The sequence below is a fragment of the Balaenoptera acutorostrata genome, chromosome 5, assembly GCF_949987535.1.
Source record: "Balaenoptera acutorostrata chromosome 5, mBalAcu1.1, whole genome shotgun sequence".
NCBI lineage: Eukaryota > Metazoa > Chordata > Mammalia > Artiodactyla > Balaenopteridae > Balaenoptera > Balaenoptera acutorostrata.
The window spans coordinates 27,833,011-27,857,274 of NC_080068.1; positions in this window are offsets into that span (position 1 = coordinate 27,833,011).

Consider the following 24,264-nt stretch of genomic DNA (forward strand, 5'->3'; position numbering starts at 1 on the left):
TCCTCCTCTTGGGCAATGCCACCCAGTCTCATGTTTTGAGCTACCACCTGTGAGGAATCCCAAATCTATCTCCAGCCCTCACCTCTCCACCCAACTTCAGATTCCTACCTCTCAGGGAGGTGGCACAATCTGAGAGCAGATCTTTACCACCATCACCTCAACACCCAGCACAGCACTTAAAAAGGGAATGCACTTGAGGTGCTTGTAGCCTCCTCGAACTTAATACACCCCAATCCGAACTCACTGCCTTTCCCCCGAAACCTACTCCTTCTGAATTTTCTTATTTTCTTATCCCTTCAGTCCTATTGTCACATCACTCTGATACGGCCACCACATGCAACCATGAATCACCAAGGCATAACTTCTCCCACCACCACAAAGTGCTCCCAGACACTTCATGTCAGAGGGGTTTACCTCTGCTGCTCTAAATGATGCCCAGATTCCTATTAAAGTTACTACAGAATTAGACCCTTCTCCTTGCCCTCCTCCCTTTCTGTTTTTAATTTCTTCTCTATCTTGGTATTTATCAGAGTTTTATAAGCTTCTCTACACTAAACTGTGAACTATTTCAAAGTAGGGTCTATGTTTATTGATCTTTATATTTCTAGCAACTAGCAAGTGCTCCTTTTATTAAATGGGAACACTTAATAAATTTCATTCTGTAAACATTTTCATGAATGCAGAAGCGATTTATTATTTAAGTGCCTTACTGCTTCATGACCTGCATTCAGTAAATATTTCATTTGCTGCAAAGCAATGTTTAGAAATAAAACCCTAAACCTCAACCTATTATAAGAGTAAAAATCTGTTAAATTTCACAGAGGGAATACATTGTATCACTTAATAAAACTTCATGATTGTTACAAATGATTGTTAAGTGTATAGGTGATTTGCTATATCAGTATTTCACTGTTTAGCGATCTGCAGTAAACAAGCATTTCCTTTGAATAAAAAATAAAATCCAAAACCTCAACCAAAAAAAAAAAAAAAAAAAGATCAAGGACACAGCGCCGTATCATGTTTCCCCCAACTGCATTTGATATCTCATATTTGTATTGCTTTTTCTTAGAATAAGTGTAAAAGTGTCTTGATCTTCACATGGCTATTCTAGGGCAGGTCCCAGTTTCGCCTTTCAGATTATGGAGGAAATCATTCTATTCTTCTTCCAATCTTCAAGCATAAAACTTGGGTCTACAGGATCCCCAGGAGTGAAAGTTTTGTGCTTCAGTCACCAGAACAAAGTTACACAAAGTTTACTTTGTTAAGTGATACCTAGTTATTATATACACATATATTTTTACATACAGTATTGACAATAATGTAATACTGAGGAAATGTCTTTATTAAGTATATTCTGAAACAGTGATGATGAATTTTCACAAATAGTACAATATCTTCTGGATATGTTGACAGGAGAGAGTATTGTATAAAAATAGGAGCTTTTGCAATAGAAGGAGATCCAAACCAGCCCCTCAGGAATATCACAGGGGTGATTCCATGCTTAGCCATGTCATCAAGGGCCTCAGAATACCTGGAGGAGATACGATCGGACCATACAGAGAGGGAATTGGCGGCCACATACCTGATGTGGTGATCTGAAGGACTGCTTCACTATAGACTGTCAAAAGATCTGGATTTCCACCTTCAGAGCCATACTACGGCCTCCAAAAAGATCAATTAATGTGCAAAAGTTTTACCTGGGAGAAATGTTGCATTAATTTATTAATTCTGCACTTGGTATGGGTAAGATAAGAAAATTGTGATGTACCCTAGGGAAATGGCTCAATGGGAAAGGAGATTTTGAAGATGAGACAGGAGCTATAATTATCCTGAGTAGGGACGCTGCTTGGGTCTGGGGAGAGGCAGCAGACTGACAAGCCAAGGGTCAAGTGTGGGGACCCTGAATTAGGGTGGGTAGAAGTTAGAGAAGGATTAGGGGAAAGTCTCAGGACCTGGTACTCTGAATCATTTGATGGTAAATTCTACCAAGTGAGGGCAGAAGGTTTCAGATCCTGGAAACTGGGAAAGTGTCTCACCATTTGGTTGGGTGAGGCTGAAACAAAAAATCCATTTTAAGGGAGCGGGGATGGTGTTCTTTATGAGGTCAGCTCTGGGGAAGACATTGCAATTCTCTCTGCTGAGAAAAGTGTTTCTCAGGTGGTAGAATGTGAGTCGTTGTGGAACCAGATGGAAATTTGTATTTTATTTTGATAATTATATATGTTTATATCTATTAGAAAAATGTAAGTAGCATATCAAACCTATGACTTCATTAATATTACAACTTAGTAAGAAACTAAAGTAAAAAGAAACAGTTAATTTAGAGGAAAACATTAAATAGATAAGAAAAAAATCACAAGAGCATATGAATGAAGTGTGTAAAACACTGTTTTTTGGAAATATTTGGAAATCAATGTACCACTGGTCTATTTAAGAGTTATGGTATATTTATGAGCTAATAAATGGAGCCGTGTATCTTAAATACAAATGATGAGGGGGGTGTGATGGGGTGGGGAATGAAGTTGGACCTTCAAGTGATAGCACTCTGATTTCCATATTTTTTGGAAAGTAATTAGTAGGCAGCACTTCAGAGGCAGTATTTCAGGGCAGTTAAGCAGAGCAGGGTCTTTGGAGTCAGGGTCTGAATTCAGACCTCACCAATTACTAGAAGTGTGACCTTGGATAAGACACTATCTCTCTCTGAGTCTCAGTTTGCTCATCTGTAAATGGAAATAATACCTCCTTCTAAGAATTACTCTAAGGGTTAAATGAGATGATGAAAGCAAAGTGCTTTGCAAACTTGAAAAATAGTAAGATCTCAAAAATCTCAAAAATGGTTGTTTTGACATTCTTATTATTCCTTTTTTGCTTGGGCCTTTAAAAAAATTTTTTTTTAAATACTTTTAACTGACCTTTATCACATCTCTACAGACTTTGTTACATACTTTGGTTTGATGTAAAAGATCAAGGAAAAGTAGAGTTTACTTCCAAAAGAATTCCTGATAAAATGCCTCCCTGGATGATTCAACCATGACCATTCTCTGCTTCTTATGCATTTTTAACTATTTTGGTTCTAATCCCTCAAGATCCCACATAATCTACCTCCTTCTTTTGGAAGCCAAAATTCCAGGAAGGCTTCATGACGATCCTTTACCCATTTGAAACTTCCATGACAGCAGACTGACCTTGTAACTACATGACACATTCCTTAATTTTGTGGGTCATCCACTTCTTTTGGAAAGACGTTTGAAATGGAGTCTTCTGTTTCTTTAACTAGATACAGTGAGCCGACTGCGGGGGCCACAAAATACTGGGAGAGGGCCACAAGGAGACATTCCTGAAACAATTCTTCCTAGTGCCAAATTGATCAGGGGAAGCTTTCTAGAGCTGAACCATAACACTCATTGTTTAAACTATTAGCCTAATGTAACAGGAACCTAAACTACCAGATAACTAAGGCAAGGCTATGCTATTTTGAAACAGACTTTTACATTCCCTTCAGCGTTTTTATAATACGCTTTCAATAATAAAGATATAATCATCATCATCACCACTGCCATCACGGTTTGATCAGCAGAATACCGTCTTTGTTAACAGCATGGGTTCTGGTGTGAGTCTCAGCTGTACGACTCAGTGTGTGACCTTTAGCCAGTTCTTTTTTTTTTTCGCCACGCCACGCAGCTTGCGGGATCTTAGTTCCCTGACCAGGGATTGAACCTGGGCCACAGTAGTGAAAGCACTGCGTCCTAACCACTGGACCACCAGGGAATCCCTAGCCGGTTCTCCTGTTTCTCTGTTTCCCTGACTGCAAATGGGAAGCACACGTAAAATGCATAGTAGGGTGTCTGTGTTGTGGCCATCTGCAGGCAAAATCTGATACAAATGTCGAGGCTGATGACACACACACACATGCCAAAAGGGTGTAAAAAGGTTTATTAATGAGGTTTTGGGGGAGAGCATGGCAGGCCTCCCAAGCTGGTCCAAAAATGTGTTAGAAGAGCAAGTGAAGGAGGCTGGGTGGGAGTTTCATTGTGGTTAGTAGGTGGGGCAGGCTGAAAGCAGGACATTTCTGGTTTGAATCTCCCTTTGATGCCAAAGGAGGGAGCCCTGGCTTTCTTATTTCCCCCAGATGTGGGGCACAAGGGAGGATGAAACTTAAAAGCTGTCAGCAGTAAAACATCAAAAAAAAAAAAAAATGCGTCAGAGCAAGTGGCTGATAAATGATTTCCATTATTGGGTTTCCCTTCCATTAGTCCCTTAAGTTCTCCTAACACGATCAAGGAGTTTGGACCTAATCATGTGACAAACCATATAGACTTAGCATATAGATTTGCTCAATAATAAAAAGTTCTTTCACTTAAACTTCACCTGGCTACACTACAGGTTTTGGGGTTCCTGGGTGCCATTTATTGACAAATAAAGCATCACCCTGAATGTGTTCATGTTGCCCCCAAAAGACCAAATCAATGAGCGCTTCATTAGCAATAGAAAATGACTTAAGAGTAGTGAAGAAAAGTTTCTGTCTCCCTATCTTTCTATAGGTATACGATTGTGTATGTGTTTGTATGATTGTATGTCTGTGTGCATACAATACATAATAATACATACACAATCATTGATTGTAACATTAGTATCAGTATATTGAAATAATTTTGTACATTTTTACCGGTGCCTTTGAGGTGGTTAAAAATGTATTAACCTCAGGAATACAGGAATATGAGTGATAGGTGTGCTATTACTTTTAGATTTAATAGTTTTGCATCAAAATAGCTGTGATAAGTGAAAAGTCAAGGAGAGGGCTAGTGCTATGTTTTGTGTACTGTATCAGTTTTATTGCAGCATGATTTACATACAATAAAATGTAATAATTTTAGGTGTACAATATGATGAATTCTGATAAATGTATAGTCACGTAACTACCATAAACAATCATGATATTTCCATCACCCCAAAAAGTTCTCTTCTTATCCTTGCAGTCTGCTGCCCAGAACATCTAGCAACCAACCACTGATCTAATTTCTATTACTGTAGTTTTACCTTTTCCAGAATTTTATATAAATGAAATCATACAGTATGGTGTCCGGTTCCTTGTAGGAGTTTGCTATTGCTGCTGCAACAAATTAGCACAACGAGCAGCTTACAATAACACAAGTTCATTCTCTCAAGTTCTTTGGGTCTGAGGTCCAGCTATGGCGTGGCTCAACTGAATTCTCTGCTTAGATTTCACAAGGCCAAAATCATAAGGCAGTGCCATGCTCCTAACTGGAGGCTCTGGAAAATAACCTGCTTCCAAGCTCATTCAGGTTGTTGGCAGAAGTCAGTCCCTTGCAGCTGTGGGACTGAAGTTTTCCTGCTGGCTGTCAGCTGGGGCCCTCCTTAGCTCCTGGAGACCTTTCTCCAGTGGTTGTACATGGCCCCCTATATCTCAGAACCAGCAAAAGCACATCAAATCCTTCTACACTTGGAATCTTTTGGACTCTTCCCTTTCTAGCTGCTTCTCTATGACTCCAGCTGGAGAAAGTTCTGTGCTTTTAAGGGCTCATGTGATTAGACTGGATCCACCTGGATAATCCAGGATAATCTCCTTATGTTAAATCCTTAACCTTAATGACATCTGCAAAATCCCTTTTGATATTTAATGTAACACACTCATAGAGTCCAGGGATTAGGGCGTGGACAACTTTTGGAGGGCATTCTACCTACCATACTGCTTTCACTGAATATGCTTTAAGGTTCATCTATGCTACTGGATGTATCAGCAGTTCATTCGTTTTTTTGCTGAGTAGTATACCATTGTAAAGATATACCACAATTTGTTTATTCATTACTAGTTGATGGCCATTTGGGCTGTTTCCAGTTTTTGTCCAAAATTAATGAAGTTGCTACAAGACATTTGTATACAAGTCTTTGTGTGAATATATATTTTAATTTCTCTTGTGTAAGAATGTTTAACTTTAGAAAAAATGGCAAATTATTTTCCAAAATTCCTGTACCACTTTGCGTATCCACCAGCAATATATGAGAATTCTAGCTGCTCCACATCCTCAGCAATAGTTAGTATTGCCAGTTTAAAAAATATATATAGTTTCTCACATGGGTGTGGAGTGGTATTTCATTGCAGTTTCAATGACCTAGTGGCTAATGATGTTGAACATCTTTTCATGCATTTATTTGACTTTGATGAAGTCTCTGTAAATTTTTTTTTGCCCATTTAAAAAAATTGGGTTGTCTTATTGAGCTAGGAGAGTTCTTTATGTACTCTGTACACACATGCTTTATCAGATATATATTTGGCAAACATTTTTCTCATAATCTGTGACTTGCCTTTTCATTTTCATAACAGTGTGTTTTGAAGAGCAAACTATTCTAATTTTGATGAAGTTCAATTTATTTTTCTTTTATTGTTGGTGCTGTTTAAGAAATCTTTGCCTAACCCAAAGTCACCAAGATTTTTCTCCTGTTTTATTCTAGAAATACTAGACTTTAACTCTGACTTATAGTTCTATGATCCACTTTGACTTAATTTTTGAATATGATATGAGATAAGGAGGTTACATTTTTTCCCATTTCTTTCTTTCCTTTTTTTTTTTTTTTAACATGTGCAAAAATTATTCTAGCATCAAGTGTTATAAAGATTATCACTTTCCCTGGCACCTTTGGTGAAAATCAGTTGGCTATGTATCTATGAGCCCATTTCTGGACTCTCTTTTCTGTTTTGAGTTATGTCTATCATTATGCCAAGCCTAATTGCTTTCATCATTATAACTGTCTATAATACTCTTATAGTATGTCCTCCAATTTTCTTCTTCCAAAATTGTTTTGTTTATTCTAGTGTCTCAATTTTTATACAAATTTTAGAGTCAGCCCATCAATTTCTACCAAAAAAAAAAAAGTTGGGATTTTGCTGGGGATTATACTGAATCTATAAATCCATTTGGGGAAAATTGACTTCTTAACAATATTGAGCCTTTAGATCAATGAGCTTTGTATACACCTCTGCTAAGTCTTTTTAGGTTTCTCTCAGCAATGCTTTGAAGCTTTTAATGTAGCAGTCTTGTAAACTTTTTGTCAAATTTATCCCTGAGTATTTCATATTTTTAAACTATTGTAAATGGCTTTGTTTCTTAATTTCAATTTTTTAAACCAACATTACCTTGGTTGAATTAACACTTCAGTTTCTGTTTCTTAATTTGTAAATTGAGGATGTCATGTCCATTTTGCAAGGTTATCATGAAGATCAATGAAAATGTACCTAGAAGTCAAAAATTATTACAAGATAGGTGCTCTAGAAAAGTCATCTCATTTAAGCTATAAAACAACCTTTTAGGTAGATACTTGTGAGTCAGATGGTAATCCCCAAAAATATATGTCCACATCTTGATACCTGGCACCTTTGAAAGTAATCTTATTTAGGAAAAGTGGCTTTGTAGATGAAATTAAGGATCTCAAGATGATAGCATCTTGGCTAATCTAAGTGTACCCTATATCCAATGACAAGTGTCCTTATAAGAGAAACATCAGGAGAGACAGAGAGGGAGCAAGAGAGAGAGAGAAGAGTGAAGGCCACGTGAAGTTCATGTGAAGACAAAGGCAGAGAATGGAGTTTTGCAACCACAAGCCAAGAAATACCCAGGACCAAGAGAAGCTGGAAGAGGCAAGGAAGGATTCTCCCCTAGAGACTTCAAAGGGAGCATAGCCCTGCCGATACCTTGATTTTGGATTTCTGGCCTCCAAAACTGTAAGACAATAAATTTCTGTTGTTTTAAGCCACTTAGCTTGTGGTAATTTGTTATGGCAACCCTAGGAAATGAATACAGTACTATTATTCTCATTTTACAGATAATGAACCTGGGTGCCAGAGAGATTAAGTAACTTTCAAGGTTCCATAGCCATCAATCAAATTCAATTTTTCTTGATCTGTTGTGATTAATCATTATACTATATCCCACCTGATACATGCTAGGTTTTGTGGGCATCACAGAAGAAGGCACTGGTCTCCTTCCTCATGGCTCTTAGAATCTTTAAAACACTATTCCTAAAAATACAGGAATTGGGTCAGTAGCTCAGGAACAGACTGAACAGCCACCTAATTACCCAAAGCTGTATAATCCAATTGTTCCTTGGTTTTCTCTTTCAATTGGGCTACTTTTTTCTTTTGTTTTTGATGCTCTTTAGCATCTCTACATGCTATAGCAGAGATAAAATTTTGTTTCTTGTTTCTTGTACAAAGAGTTGAGTAGAAGAGAAGGAGCAGTGTCTGGGACAAAATGTACTTAACTTTCACTAAGCAAATAGAGAATACTTAATTATATTCAATTATCAAGAGAAGGATGTTGAAACCTCCAACTATAATTGTGGGGTCATTATTTTTCTTTATCATTCTATCAGGTTTTGTTTCAAGCACTTTAAAACTCTTACTAGATTAAATATTTAGAATTTTTAGGTCTTAATGAATTGATTATCTTTATGAAACGACTCTTGATCCCTGGTGATTTTGTTTGTCCTGAAATCTACTTTGTCTGAAATTAATTATAGCCTCTCAGTCTTCATAAAATTTATGTTAGCATGGTGTATATTTTTCTATCCTTGCACTTTAATTTACATGTCTTTATTTTTATTTTTTTTTATTTTTTTTTTATTTTTTTTATTTTTTAAAGACAAGGCTTTTTTTTTCTATTTTTTTTTAAATTATTTATTTATTTATTTTTGGCTGTGTTGGGTCTCAGTTTCTGTGCGAGGGCTCTCTCCAGTTGCGGCGGCCACTCTTCATCGCGGTGCGCGGGCCTCTCACTATCGCGGCCTCTCCTGTTGCGGAGCACAGGCTCCAGACGCGCAGGCTCAGTAGTTGTGGCTCACGGGCCCAGTTGCTCCGCGGCATGTGGGGTCTTCCCAGACCAGGGCTCGAACCCGTGTCCCCTGCATTGGCAGGCAGATTCTCAACCACTGCGCCACCAGGGAAGCCCCCATGTCTTTATTTTTAAAGTGGGTTTCTGGTAGACATTGTATAGTTGGATCTTGCTTTTCATCCAAGCTGACAATCTTTGCCTTTTAAATTGGGTATTTAGCCTAGTTATACTTAATGTAATTATCAATATTGTTGGTTTTAAATCTACCATTGTCTTGGTTTGGACTGCTATAACAAAATACTGTAGACTAAGTGACTTACAAGCTACAGGAATTTATTTCTCACAGTTCTGGAATCTGGGAAGTCCAAGATTAAAGTATCTGGTGAGGACCTACTTCCTGGTTCAAAGACTACTGTCTTTTCACTGTGTCCTCACATGGTAGAAGGGGGCAAGGAAGCTGTCTGGGGCCTCTTTTGTAATGACATTAATCACATTTACAAGTGCTCCACCCTCATAATCTAATTGATCACCTCCCAAAGGTCTCAATTCTAAATGTTATCATATTGGGGATTAAATTACAACACATGAATTTTGGAGGGGACACAAACATGCAATCTATAGTAACCATGTTCCTATTTGTTTTGGTTTTTTTCTGTTTTTTGTTACCTTTTTCTTCTTTTCCTTCCTTCTTTTGGATTGTGTGTGTGTGTGTGTGTGTGTGTGTGTGTGTGTTCATGGTTTGATTTTATCTCTATTATTGGCTTGTTTTTTCATTTGGTTTTTTTCTGGGTTTTGTGGGTTTTTTGCTTTTGTTTTTGTTTAGTGATTTTTATGGGATTTACAGTGTACATCTTTCACTTATTAGAGTTTACTTTCAAATATGTAATTTTTATACCTAGTATAAGAACTTTATAGCAGTATATGTCCATTCCACACCTCAACCTTTGTGCTATTATTATAATACATTGCACTTTTTCTTATGTTATAAACCCCACAATACATTACTACTTTTGCTAATTATCATTTAAAGAGATTTAAAAATTAGGAAAGAAATCTAGTATACTTATTCACATATTTGCCATGTCTGGTGTTCTCCATTTATTCATTTGTAAGATCCACATTTCCATCTGAAATAATTTTTTCCTTCTACTTGAAGGACTTCCTTTTTTATTTCTTTTTTTTTTTTTTTTTTTTTAATGAGGATCTTGAATCAGATGCGTATGTTTTTGATTGATTGATTGATTGATTGATTTTGGCTGTGTTGGGTCTTCGTTTCTGTGCGAGGGCTTTCTCCAGTTGTGGCAAGCGGGGGCCACTCTTCATCGCGATGCGCGGGCCTCTCACCGTCGCGGCCTCTCTCGTTGCGGAGCACAGGCTCCAGACGCGCAGGCTCAGCAGTTGTGGCTCACGGGCCCAGCCGCTCCGCGGCATGTGGGATCTTCCCAAGCCAGGGCTCGAACCCGTGTCCCCTGCATTAGCAGGCAGATTCTCAACCACTGCGCCACCAGGGAAGCCCCCTTTTTTATTTCTTGTAGTGATAATGTGTTAGTAATAAATTCTCTCAGATTTTATATATATGAAGTCTTTTGAAAGATCTTTTTGCTGAGCTTATAATTTTTTTCCTTTGAATACTTTAAAGATGTCAATCGTGTTCTTTTTTTTTTTATGAGAAGACTACTCTTATTCTTTTTTTTGCTATAGACTGAATTGTGTGGTTCCCCCACCCTCCAAATTCATATATTGAAGCCAATTGTCACTGTATTTGAAGATAGAGCATTTAGTAGGTAATTAAGGTTAAATGAGGTCACAAGGGTGGAGACCTTATACCACAGGATTGGTGGCATTATAAGAAGAGGGAGATCTCTCTTTTTCTCTCTCCCCTTCTCCACGTGTATGTACAGGGGAATGGCCATGTGAGCACACAGCTAGAAAGCTGTCATCTGCTAATCAGGAAGAGATCCCTCATCAGAACTCAACTATGCTGGCATGTGATCTCAAACTTCCAGGCTCCAGAACTGGGAGAAAATAAATTTCTGTGGTATAAGCTACCTAGTCTATGGCAATTTATTATGGCAGCTAGAGCTGACTAATATATCCTAATTCTTCTATATGTAATATTTCTGTTTTCTCTCTATTAGGAGTTTCCAGAAATTTGATTATGATATGCCTTAATGTAGTTTCCTTCATCTTTTCTGCTTGGAGTTGATTGAGCTTCTTGGATCTTTGGGTTTATACTTTTCATCAAATTTAGAAAATTGTGGCCATTATTTTTTCAAATAACTTTTCTGTTCCCCTCCCCAACCTACCTTTTCTGGGACTTCAATCACAAATATGGTAGGCTGCTTGACCCTGTTCTACAACTTATTGGTGCCCTGTTCACTTTATTCCAGTCTTTTTTCTCTCTTTTATTTGAATAGTTTCTATTTCTAGGTCTCCAAGTTCACTATTTTCTTTTCTTCTGAAGTATCTAATCTGCTGTTCATTCTGTCCATGCTGTTTTTTTGCCTCAGGTATTATATATTTCATCTCTAAAAGTTCCATTTGAGTCTTTTTTTATATCTTCCCTTTCCCTTCTTATGTTTATGATTTCCTCTACCTTCTTGAATATAGGTAGTATTTTTATAGATAGTTTGATGTCCTTTTCTACTAATTCTATCATCTGTGTAATTATATTTTATAAATATATTTTGTCCAGTTTTATAATTATTTAAGATGGGGAAGTAAATTTGATGCTTATTATACTATTGTGTTTAGAAGCTGAAGTCTCTAATGTTGTTGGGACAACTGTTGAAGGGAGTTATCTGCTTTATGTCCTCAGGGTATGGGCAATAATTAACCAACTAGGAAAATATTAAAACTTATCACTGATTTCATTCCAACTTGGTGAAAACTGATGTTTGCTACAATTGAGAAAAAGCTATGATTAAATGATTAGAAAATAGAAATTGATTATGTTTTGAGGGCTCTAAATTTTTGCCTTAAATACAATAAAACATTTTTATATCACCATTTTTCTTCTCATTTTATACACCACCACAGTCACTAAATTCCCATAAGGTTGATGTCATTTCCTACATTTGTACTCTTGTGTGCCTCAGAAATATGCCTGTACTACTAGAAGAAGTCTTACTGTTAGCTGCTAGGTGTTCAGATCTTCATTTGCAAATGCCTAGCATAGTTTCCCTACTGAAATCCCCCAGATAGAGTTTCCGAACTCTGGTTTGTATCTAATAAGTGCTTAACACCTCTAGGCATATCCCCAAATTGATAAATGAAAAGAGAGCTGTAAAAATCTTCCCCTTTTGCACAAAGCTCTATTACTTGGTTATTTGAGATTGAAGTACTTGCTTATTACTTGCTATATGGTAACTTCTTTGGGGAAAGGAATATGTCTTGTGCATGGTTGTATCCACAGAGACCACACTGGGCACATGGTAAGTGCTGTGAATATTTGTAGAAATAAGTGACTAGACTGCTGCTTATACTGGACGATGACAAGAAGCACCCTGATTGTTTTGCTATTATCTCTCAGAGTCTACACAGTTGTTAATTCCTACATTTTCAGCTGAGCATCCAGAATATTGAAAGGCAATAAAAATGACAAAGTACAACCTTAGATATTGAAGGTGATAACCAAAATGTGTTAGGGGCCCATCTGCAGTGGTCTATGCAAACCTTGATGCAAAATTTTAAAAGACCAGGTTACTAGCATCAGAATGAATTCCCAGAGGTGAATTCTTACTTAAAGGTAAAACTTGACTCTGGTAGCATGAATTTTCAAGGAAGCATATAAATTTAGTTCATCTTAGTTAAGATTATATTCCATAATTGAGTCTTCCTTTTACAGTTTGTGATTCTATATTTCACAATTAAATTTTACAGAGGAAGAGGTAGTAAATATTTTGGCACAGTCTTAAAATGTTTGTGGAATTTTACTTGTCAGCAGCTGGCCACTGCTGTGTACTTTGTGTCCTTTTAGCCAAGCCCAAATTTGAAGGAAAATAACAGATGTCAGTTAATTATTTTCCCGCATGCGCGCATGTGTGTGTGTGTGTGTGTGTCTGTGTGTATGTGTGTGGTGTGGCTGCCTTCAAAAGACATCAAACATAGGCATTGCTTTTTTTTTTCTAATTTATTTATTTATTTTTTTTAACATCTTTATTGGAGTATAATTGCTTTACAATGGTGTGTTAGTTTCTGCTTTATAATAAAGTGAATCAGTTATACATATACCTATGTCCCCATATTTCTTCCCTCTTGCATCTCCCTCCCTCCCACACTCCCTATCCCACCCCTCTAGGTGGTCACAAAGCACCGAGCTGATCTCCATGTGCTATGCCGTTGCTTCCCACTAGCTATCTATTTTACGTTTGGTAGTGTATATATGTCCATAGGCATTGCTTATTGATGGTCATCTTGTTTGGTTCCAGACTACTCGACAGGCAAAAATAAAATGAATCCTACACAGGGCATTTGGAAAACAGTTTATGACAAAAATTCCAACAGCAATGTTCATCAGTAACCAGACCATACTTTGTATTGCATGCTTTGGGAATAAACAATGAAGCTAGGTAGTTACGTGAATCTTAAATGACTAACATTAATATGCCGGATGACGTGGGAAGTTGGCCAATTGGTCTTTCACTTTTGAAAGCTTGGTTCCACTATATTCTCCAGGTCATAGGTGTAAATAAACAGAATGATTTCTGCATTCAATTTATTACAATTGTCTGTAATTCTAGATTCTACAGTTACATTCATTAGAATAACTATGTAACAGTTATTTCTTCTTTTTCAGTGTTAGAGACTTGCATGGTAAATATGTAACAGATTTTTAAATCAGTATTTCAAATTTGTATTCAAAGACAACTAACTAGCTGATAAGTCAACAATACACTTAACTATAATATTTATATATGCAAAGCTACCTTAAATGATTTGTCACCCTTGATTCACAACTTGAAACAGGGCAGGATCAAGGCTAAATGAGCTATGACTCTGACATGACGAGTTTTATATTTTTCAAGTAAGCATCGGATGTTACTAAAATTAGTGTTTTCCACTTTAAAGTGGGCACCATAAAAGACTACACAGTTATTTTAATTGATACCACCATTATTTAATGCGTTTTTGACACTCTTTCTTTGAAATTGTGTTTTTAAACTACAAAGAAGCAATATTAGTATTATCATCTTACTTTTACCCCAAGTATAAGTACATAGGTTAGTCACTCACACCCATGTATTTAATGTGTTTGACTATTTTCCTTAACCATTTTCATCTTAAAATTTGGCCACATTGAGCACATAAAAAGGAATGAACTACAGATTCCAAAGAAATTTCTATTTTAAAAATTTGAGCACAGACATCATAAGTAAATGTCTTCTCTAGAGAACCCCTTCACACTCTGGATATTTATGTTGTAGTGTCTTTTAAAGTCATATGTTAAATACCAATTAATCAGAAAATATTTATTAACTATGCTAGAAAAATAATATGGCATGTTGTAAAGTATTTGGTCTTTTGAGTCAGATTAACTACTTTGCCACCTATTCTGTTATCTTGATAAATTATTTAACCTTCAAATTTCAGTTTCTTAGTTTGTAAAATGAGAGTAATAATGCCCACTTTGCAAGGTTGTCCTGAAGATTAATAAAGATGAATTACCCCAAAACATCTAGAACTCAAAATGTATTAATGGTCAGTTGCTTTAAGAAGGCATCTAATTTTAGCCTCAAAACAACCCTTTCTAGAGATTATGTAATGATCAAGGGATCAATCCAAGAAGAAAATATAACAATAGTAAATATATACACACCCAAATAGGAGCACCTAAATACATAAAGTAAATATTAATAGGCATAAAGGGAGAAATTGATAGCAACATAATTTAACATCCTATCAATGAACAGATCATCCAGACAGAAAATCAATAAGGAAACACTGGCCTTAAATGACACATTGGATAAGATAGACTTAATAGATTATATGTAGAACATTTCATCCAAAAGCATCAGAACACATTCTTTTCCAGTGCACATGAAACATTCTCCAGGATAGATCATATACTAAGCCACAAAACAAGTCTCAGTACATTTAAAAAAAACTGAAATCATATCAAGTATATTTTCTGACCACAATGCTATGAGACTAGAAATCAACTACAAGAAAAAACTTCAAAATACACAAAAACGTGGAGGCTACACAATATAATACTAAGAAACAAATGGTCACTGAAGAAATCAAAGAAGAAATAGAAAAATACCTGGAGACAAAAGAAAGCAAAAATACAATAACCCAAGATCCATGGGCTGCAGCAAAAACAGTTCTAAGAGGAAGGTTTATAGTAATACAAGCCTACCTCAGGAAATAAGAAAAATATCAAATAAATAACCTAACCTGACACTTAAAGGAACTTAAAAGAATAAAACCCAAAGTTAGTAGAAGGAAAGAAATCATAAAGATCAGAGCAGAAATAAATGAAATAGAGCTTAAAAAACAATAGAAAAGTTTAATGAAACTAAGAATGTGTTCTTTGAAAAGATAAACAAAATTGATAAACCTTTAGCCAGATTTATCAAGAAAAAAAGAGAGGGCCTAAATTAATAAAATCTGAATGAAAATGGAGAAGTTACAATTGACACTCCAGAAATACAAAGGATTAGAAGAGATTACTACAAACAACTATACACCAAAAAAAAATGGACAACCTACAAGAAATGGGCAAAATCCCAGAAATAAACAATCTCCCAAGACTAAACCAGGAAGAAATAGAAAATATAAAAAGACCAATTACTAGTAATGAAATTGAATCAGTAATAATAATAATAATAATAAACCAACTTTCAACAAACAAAAGTCCAGGACCAGATGGCTTCACAGGTGAATTCTACCAAACATTTAGAAAAGAGTTAACACCTATCCTTCTCAAAATATTTCCAAAAATTGCAGAGGAATGAATACTTCCAAAGACCATCATCATCCTGATACCAAAATCAGACAAAGATATTGCAAAAAAGAAAATTACAGGCCAATATCACTAATAAACATAGATTTAAAAATCCTCAGCAAAACATTAGCAAACCAAATCCAACAATACATTACAAAGATCATACATCATGAAAAGTGGAATTTACCTCAGGGATGAAAGGATGGTTCAATATCCACAAATCAATGTGATACACTGCATTAACAAATTGAAGAATAAAAATCATACAATCATCTCAATAGGTGTAGAAAAAGGTTTTGACAAAATTTAACATCCATTTATGATAAAAACTCTCCACAAAGCAGGTATAGAGGGAACATACCTTAACATAATAAAGGTCATATATAAGTCCACAACTAACATACTTAACAGTGAAAAGCTGAAAGCATTTCCTCTAATATCAGAATAAGACAAGGATGCCCACTCTTGCCATTTTTATTCAAATAGTATTGGAAGTCCTAGCCATAGCAATCAGACAAGAAATAAAAGGAATCCAAATTGGAAAAGAAGAAGTAAAACTGTCACTGTTTGCAGATGACATGACACTATACATAGAAAATCCTCAAGACGATACCAAAAAACTACTAGAGGTCATCAATGAATTCAGCAAAGTTGCAGGATATAAAATGAATATACAGAAATCTGTGGCATTTCTATACACTAACAACAAACTATCAGAAAGAGTTATTAAGGAAACAATCTCATTTATCATTGCATCAAAAAAAAAACCTATGTATAAATCTAACTATAGAGGTAAAAAACCTATACTCAGATAACTATAAGATGCTGATGAAAGAAATTGAAGACAACACAAACAGATGGAAAGATATACCATGTTCATGATTTGGAAGAAATAATATTGTTACAATGACCATACTACCCAAGGCAACCTAAAGATTCAATGCAATCTGTATTAAAATACCAACAGCATTTTTCATAGAACTAGAACAAATAATTCTAAAATTCGTATGGAAAAAAAAGACCCCAGTAGTCAAAGCAATCTTGAGAAAGAAGAACAGAACTGGAGATATCACACTCCCATACTTCAGACTGTACTACAAAGCTACAGTAATCAGAGCAGTATGGTACTGGCACAAAAACAGACACATAGATTAATGGAACAGAATAGAGAGCCCAGAAATAAACTCACTCACTCATGGTCAATTAATCCATGACAAAGGCAAGATGGGGAAAAGACAGTCTCTTCAATTAGTGGTGTTGGGAAAACTGGACAGCCACATGTAAAACAATGAGATCAGAACATTCTCTCAAACCCTCTAACCATATACAAAAATAAACTCAAAATGGATTAAAGGCCTAAGTGTAAGACCTGAAATCATAAAACTCCTAGAAGAGAACATAGGCAGAACACTCTATGACATAAATCATAGCAATACTTTTTTGCATCTGTCTCCTAAAGCAAAGGAAACAAAAGCAAAAATAAACAAATAGGACCTAATTACATTTAAAATCTTTTTCACAGCAAAGGAAACCATCAACAAAATGAAAAGAAAACCTGAAAAGGAAAAAATATTTGCAAATGATATGACAGATCAGTTGTTAATAACCAAAATATATAAATAGCTCATACAAATCAGCATCAAAGTAACAAACAACCCAATTAAAAAATGGGCCAGGGGCTTCCCTGGTGGCACAGTGGTTGAGAATCTGCCTGCCAATGAAGGGGACATGGGTTCGATCCCTGGTCTGGGAATATCCCACATGCTGTGGAGCAACTAAGCCCGTATGCCACAACTACTGAACCTGTGCTCTAGAGCCCGTGAGCCACAACTACTGAGCCCATGTGCCACAACTACTGAAGCCCACGTGCCTAGAGCCTGTTCTCCATAAAGAGAGAAGCCACCTCAATGAGAAGCCCGTGCACTGCAATGAAGAGCAACCCCTGCTCACCGCAATGAGAGAAAGCCCACGTGCAGAAAGGAAGACCCAACACAGCCAAAAATAAATAAATTTATATATAAAAAAAAAAAAGGCCAAAACCTGAATAGACATTTTCCCAAAGAAGACATACAGATGGCCAACAGGCCCAATGAAAGAATGCTCAGCATCACTAATCATCAGAGAAATGCAAATCAAAATCACAATGAGATATTACTTCACACCTATGAGAATGGCTATCATCAAAAAGGCTACAAACAACAAATGTGACCATAGATGTGGAAAAATGAGAACCCTTGTACACTGTTGGTGGGAATGTAAATCAGTGCAACCACTGTGGAAAACAGTATGGAGGTTCCTCAAAGAACTAAAAATAGAACTACCGTATGATCCAGCAATTCCATTCCTGGGTATATATTCAAAGTAAACCAAAACACTAATTCAAAAAGATATATGCACTCCAATGTTCATAGCAGCATTATTTATAATAGCCAAGATATGGAAGCAACCTAAGTGTCCATCAACAGATGAATGGATAAAGAATATGTGGTGTGTATATATACATACATACATACACACACACACACACACACACACACACACACACACAAACAATGGAATACTACTCAGCCATAAAAAAGAATGGAATTTTGCCATTTGCAACCACATGGATGGATCTGGAGAGGATTATGCTTAGTGAAATAAGTCAGACAGAGAAAGACAAATATTGTATGTTACCACTTTTATGTGGAATCCAAAAAATAAAACGAATGAATATTAAAAAAACAGAAACAGACTCACAGATATAGGAAACAAACTAGTGGTTACCAGTGGGGAGACGGAAGTGGGGAAGCAAAATAGAGGTAGGGGATTAAGAGGTACAAACTGCTATGTATAAAATAAATAAGCTTCAAGGATATATTGTACACCACAGAGAATATAGCCATATCTTATAATAACTTTAAATGAAGTATAATCTATAAAAATTTTGAGTTACTATGTTGTACATCTGAAACTAATATGATATTATAAATCAACCATACCTCAATAAAAAAAAAATGAAAAGGGAGACGTAATACAAATACAGGAAGATTTTTAAAACTTAGTGGAAATGGATAAGTGTCTTCAAAAAGTAAACTATCAAAATGTACTTAAGAAATAAAAAAGAAAATCAATAACTGTTACCAAAAAAAAAAAAACCCTCTCCTATGTAAATACTATTATCTCCATTTTACAGGTAATGAAACTGGGTGCCAGAGAGATTAAGTAACTTGTTCAAGTTTCCACGGCCATCAGTCAAACAAAACTATTGTGTTTAATCACTGCACTATACCCCATCTGATGCGTGCTAGGTTTGTGGCCATCACAGAAGAAGTAGAAGATACTGGTCTTTCATAGGATGCTTAGAATGTTTAAAACACCATTCCTGAAAATATAGGAACTGGGTTTATGGCACAAAAACACACTGAAACTTCCTAATTATCCAAAGCTTTATTAACCAATTGTCTCTTGATTTTCTCTTTCCACTTGGAGTATTTTTTTCTTTTGTTTTTGTTGCTATTTAGCATCTTTCTGTGCTATAGCAGAGATGAAATTTAGTTTTGTTTCTTGTACAAAGAGCTAGATGGAAGAAAAGGAAGACTTACCAGGATGAAATGTATTTATCTTGTTCAGCAAAAGAGATTAAGTCATCATAATCATGTTAGAATAGGTAAGTAGATATAACTTCATATTAAAGCAATCCCCCTGGAAGTCCTTGCCACTGGACAGGTTAATGGAAGTGACATGGAGCAAGTTTCTCTTGCTACATCAGTGAAAAACTATAGCCCCTTAAATAGTATACAAGATAGACTTCATTTTAATTGCCTTGTATTTTTTTAAAAACAGCATTATTGAAGTAAAATTGCATACAACAAGCTACATCTATTTAAGATGTAAAGTTTGATACATTTTGACATATGTAAAGACCTGTGGAACCATTAGCGCAGTCAAGACTAATCAACATATCCATCACCATCAAAAGTTTCTTCCTACTCCTTTTCTAGTCCCTCCCTCCTGCCCTTCCCTGTACTCCCCCTTCCCCCAAACACTCACTGATCTGCTTTCTGACACTATGGATTCATTCGTATCTTTTGGAAATTAATACACATGAATATGTATATTATGTATATTCTCTGGGGGGGAGGGTTGGAGGTGTATTCATGTTGTTGCATGTATCAATAGTTCATTACTTTGTGTTGCAGTGTAGTGCTCTAGTGCATGACTGTACCATAACTTGTTCATCCATTTCCCTTTTCATGGACTCTGTGGTCTTTTCAGCTTTTGGCTATTACAAATAAAGCTGCTATGGGGGCTTCCCTGGTGGCGCAGTGGTTGAGAATCTGCCTGCCAATGCAGGGGACACGGGTTCGAGCCCTGGTCTGGGAAGATCCCACATGCCGCGGGGGAACTAGGCCCGTGAGCCACAACTACTGAGCTTGCGTGTCTGGAGCCTGTGCTCTGCAACAAGAGAGGCCGCGATAGTGAGAGGCCCGCGCACCACGATGAAGAGTGGCCCCTGCTTGCCGCAACTAGAGAAAGCCCTCACACAGGAACAAAGACCCAACACAGCCAAAAATAAATAAATTAATTTAAAAAAAAAAGCTGCTATGAACAATTATGTACAAGTGGGCAGAATGCTCTCACTAAGAATGTCCTCTCATTTCAGAATGGACACATGCTTTCATGTCTCTTGGATAAATACCTGAGAGTAGAAGAGCTAAATCATATGACAGGTGTCTGTTTAATTTTTAAACTGCTTTGCAAAGTGGTTGTACAATTTTACATTCCCATCAGCAGTCTATGAGAGTTTCAGTTATTCCGCATCCCCACCAATAGTTTATATGGTCAAACCTCTTAGTTTTAGCTATTCAAAAAGGTGTAGGACTAATAATGATGAACATCATTTCATGTACTTATTTGCCTTATAAGTTAAGTGCATCTGTTTCAAACCTGTGCAAATCTTTTGTTCAGTTTTTAATCTGATTGTGTGTTTTCTTACTACTGAGTCTTGACAGTGCTTTATATATTCTGGTTATAAGTCCTTTATTAGATGTTAGACCCCACAAAGATGCCCATGTCTCAATCCCCAGCACCTGTGAACATATTACCTCCTATGGCAAAAAGGACTTTGCTGATGTGATTAAGGTTAAGGACCTTGAGACAGGGAGCTTACCCTGGATTATCTGGGGGACCACCAGGTACTGTTTCCTCTAATCTTTTCAGGTGGTTCTTTCCCCAGCCTTGGTTGGTTTCCTCACATGCATTCATGCAGTCTCTGGAGTTTTCTCTCTGCCCCATTTCTCTCTTCTCTGTTTCTCTGTCTTATGAATTCTAACCATCTTGATCTACCTGGACCCTCAACTCCATCTCCTCAACTCAGAGAGTCTGCCAGCCTCCACAAACATGGGCTTGCACTTCCTGCCCCGCAACCTGGAATTTCTCTTAAATCAGTAAACCAAGGCAATTGCAAGGACCACCTTTTTGTTTTCTGTGCCTCAATGAGCATCTCCAATATTTTGAAAAATCACTGTTTCATATATCTTGTCTGGTTTTTTGGTTGTTTCAAGTGGGAGGGAAATTTGATCCCTTTTTCTCCATTTTGGCCAACAGTAGAAATCCAGTTTCTAGTGTTTCAAAGGTACAGTGTCACAGCAGAACTGCAGCCTACTTCAAAGTGTGTATATTTACCTCATTAGTCCAGAATAACAAAGAGGTACCTAAGATAAGTATGTAAACCCCAGCAATTATGTCTTAGTCACTGTTGCATACTTAAGCATCTATCACAGTTTCTGGCCCATAGCACATAGTAACTGCTTAATAAATATTTTAAAAATGAACCATGATCAAAGTAAAGTGAAAAGATATTGTAGGAACACTGTATTCAGATGTTGCCTCACTGACTTCTGAATTCTCTGTTTTTGTACATGCTTGACTGTTAGTCTTTCTTACAGAGCCAGGCTTTCTCCATGTATCAGGGAAGATATTTCCAAGCAGCTATATTTGCACATCCTTCCAGCTATGTGACTCTAGAGATAGGACCCCTTCTCCTTCAGTTCCAAATGGAAAAATCCTAGGGAAGAACCATAAGCAGCCCAGATTGGATCATATGCCCACCCATTTGCCAAGGGAGAGCAGAATACTGTGTTATTTTTTTTAATAAAGCACTTTTCGTATTAAAATATATGTCATTTACAAAAATTGTAGAAATGTTAGACAAGTAGAAAAAAGAGAATATAAGTATCTCATCATCTGTAGAGAGACAGTATTAAACTTTTAAAACATTCCTTTTGGGAATTCCCTGGCGGTCCAATGGTTGGATTCCACGCTCTCACTGCCGAGGGCCCAGGTTCAATCCCTGGTGGGGGAACTAAGATCCCACAAATCGCGGGTCGTGGCCTAAATAAATAAAACATTTCCTTCCTTTTTACAGATAATTTTTCTGGAAAGTGAGGGAGGGTCAGCATGTTATTTAATGTGTCATTTCAGTTTCTGCTTCTGAATGCTTGGTTTCATTCTTTCTGAGGAAGGTTAGATGGAATTGGAGACGAGTTAGACCCTGTAATTTACCTGTAAACACCATAAGTCTATGCTTTAGTTAAACACTAGAAAATAAGGAAAGAGGAGAGGAACAAGTCAACCTCTTTGCCTGTATTGAGAAATGCTGTCTTTTTAAGAAACTCACAAACTGTTTTGTTCCCATTGCCAGTCTTGACTCACCTGTGTTAAGAAACACCTGTATACCTTCAGGGTAGTCTCTTTTGAACACTTGTATAAATTAAGATTTGCCTTTAGGGACTCCAAAGTTCTGGGTCAAAAGTTACATTGAAAAGGAGAGTCTCAGCAAATCAGCTCTAGCAATTCTCAAATGGCATACACCTTATGATACAGGTTTTAAAACAGACTCCCCATTTTATCTGGATGAGTCATCCACCAATGTTTATTGAATATCTACTTTGGGCATAAGACTCTACATGCTGCTTTGGGAACCATAAAGAAAATGAATACGTGATTCTCACTCTTAAAAAGGAAACCAGTCATGTAGCTGGGGACTCAGGTAAAATGGATTTATCGGCTTTACTGTGAGTGTACTCTTGGAGACGGGCGCTAGGATTTTAAAGCCACACATCCCAATCTGACAAGCATTCAGTTCAACAGACTTGTATTTTATTGCCAATCACCATGTTATTCACTGCACTTTTCACAGAGGGCTAAGATATGACTGGCACAATGTCTCTCCCCGCAGGGCTGTTCCTAGAACATAAAGTACCTCTTAACAGAGGAGATGGAAATCTCATCCAAATCCCTCCAGGTGGGGCTTTACAAAAATGTGTCCCCTTTTGACTGACCAATTAGAAAAAGGTGCCCCTCTGGTTGGACTAAATAGAAAAATGTGCCCCTTCTCCTAGAGCCCTGGGCTGAGCAGAGTGGAGGTTGGAATTTGGACACTGCCTGTTCTCCAGTGGTACAATCTACATGAGGAACCTGCAGTTCCTTATTCTTTGCCCCTTACATTTTTAAATAATAAGCAGTCTTAATTCTTTGAGCCAGGTAAATAAGGGACGCTCTTAGAGCTGTAGAACTCTGTTGCCTTAAGTTGTTACTATGACTTCTTGTTAACCCCTTGGATTTCCTCCAGATTCCCCAGCCTTGGTGCTGTGCTTATTATTTCAAGAGAGATAGGTACCTCTTCTTTTTCCACGTGTTGTTGGATATGATGGCAGAAGATCTAAAGGGCTTGTCATAACCATTCCTGGGCAGCTGGAGTAGTTTTTGCCAATACATGCATTTCAATGCTATGACTTATGGGCAAAGACAAGAGGGTCAGAGTATCTTTGAGCAAATACACAATCCCCCAGTGACCCCTCTGGCAATACATCAGAGGTTCTGCAATATAGCTCCAGGCAACAAACTGAGGCCAGCCAGAATTGATGGGGGAGTCTCTACTGTGCTCAGATTTTAAAAATACCTGCACTACAGTGCAGCACAACTGGCTTCTGCTTGAGTACATGTGATGACTCCAAACTGGGCCTGATTGTTATTCAGGCTGGGCAGTCCTCAGGAGTGCTTTGGGGAGATCACTATTGTCTGCAAAACTTTCTTTTGAGTCAGGGTTGTCTCAAGGGTGTAACAGGGTGTTCCCATAACTGATTCCAAATAAATGAAAGCTTAGTGCTAAGAACATTCAGCCTTTTTACAAGCCTTGTTATAAATTACCTGGGATTTGTCAAGACTACTAATTTTACTAAATTTGCATCTTGAAAATAAATATTGTTTTGTAGTGTCATCATCTTTAGTTAGGAAATAATGGGGTTCCTGGCCTCCTTCAGGTCTGGTATCCAACAGCTCTTTGGAAAGCATGAGATTTTCCCCTCTTTCATCTATACTTGTTTACTCTACTCAACCTTCACTAAATAAATAATAATCTCATCAAATGAGAAAGATAATTTAGGCTCCTAGAAAGAGGATTATGTTGTCTGTTGCTGCAGTATT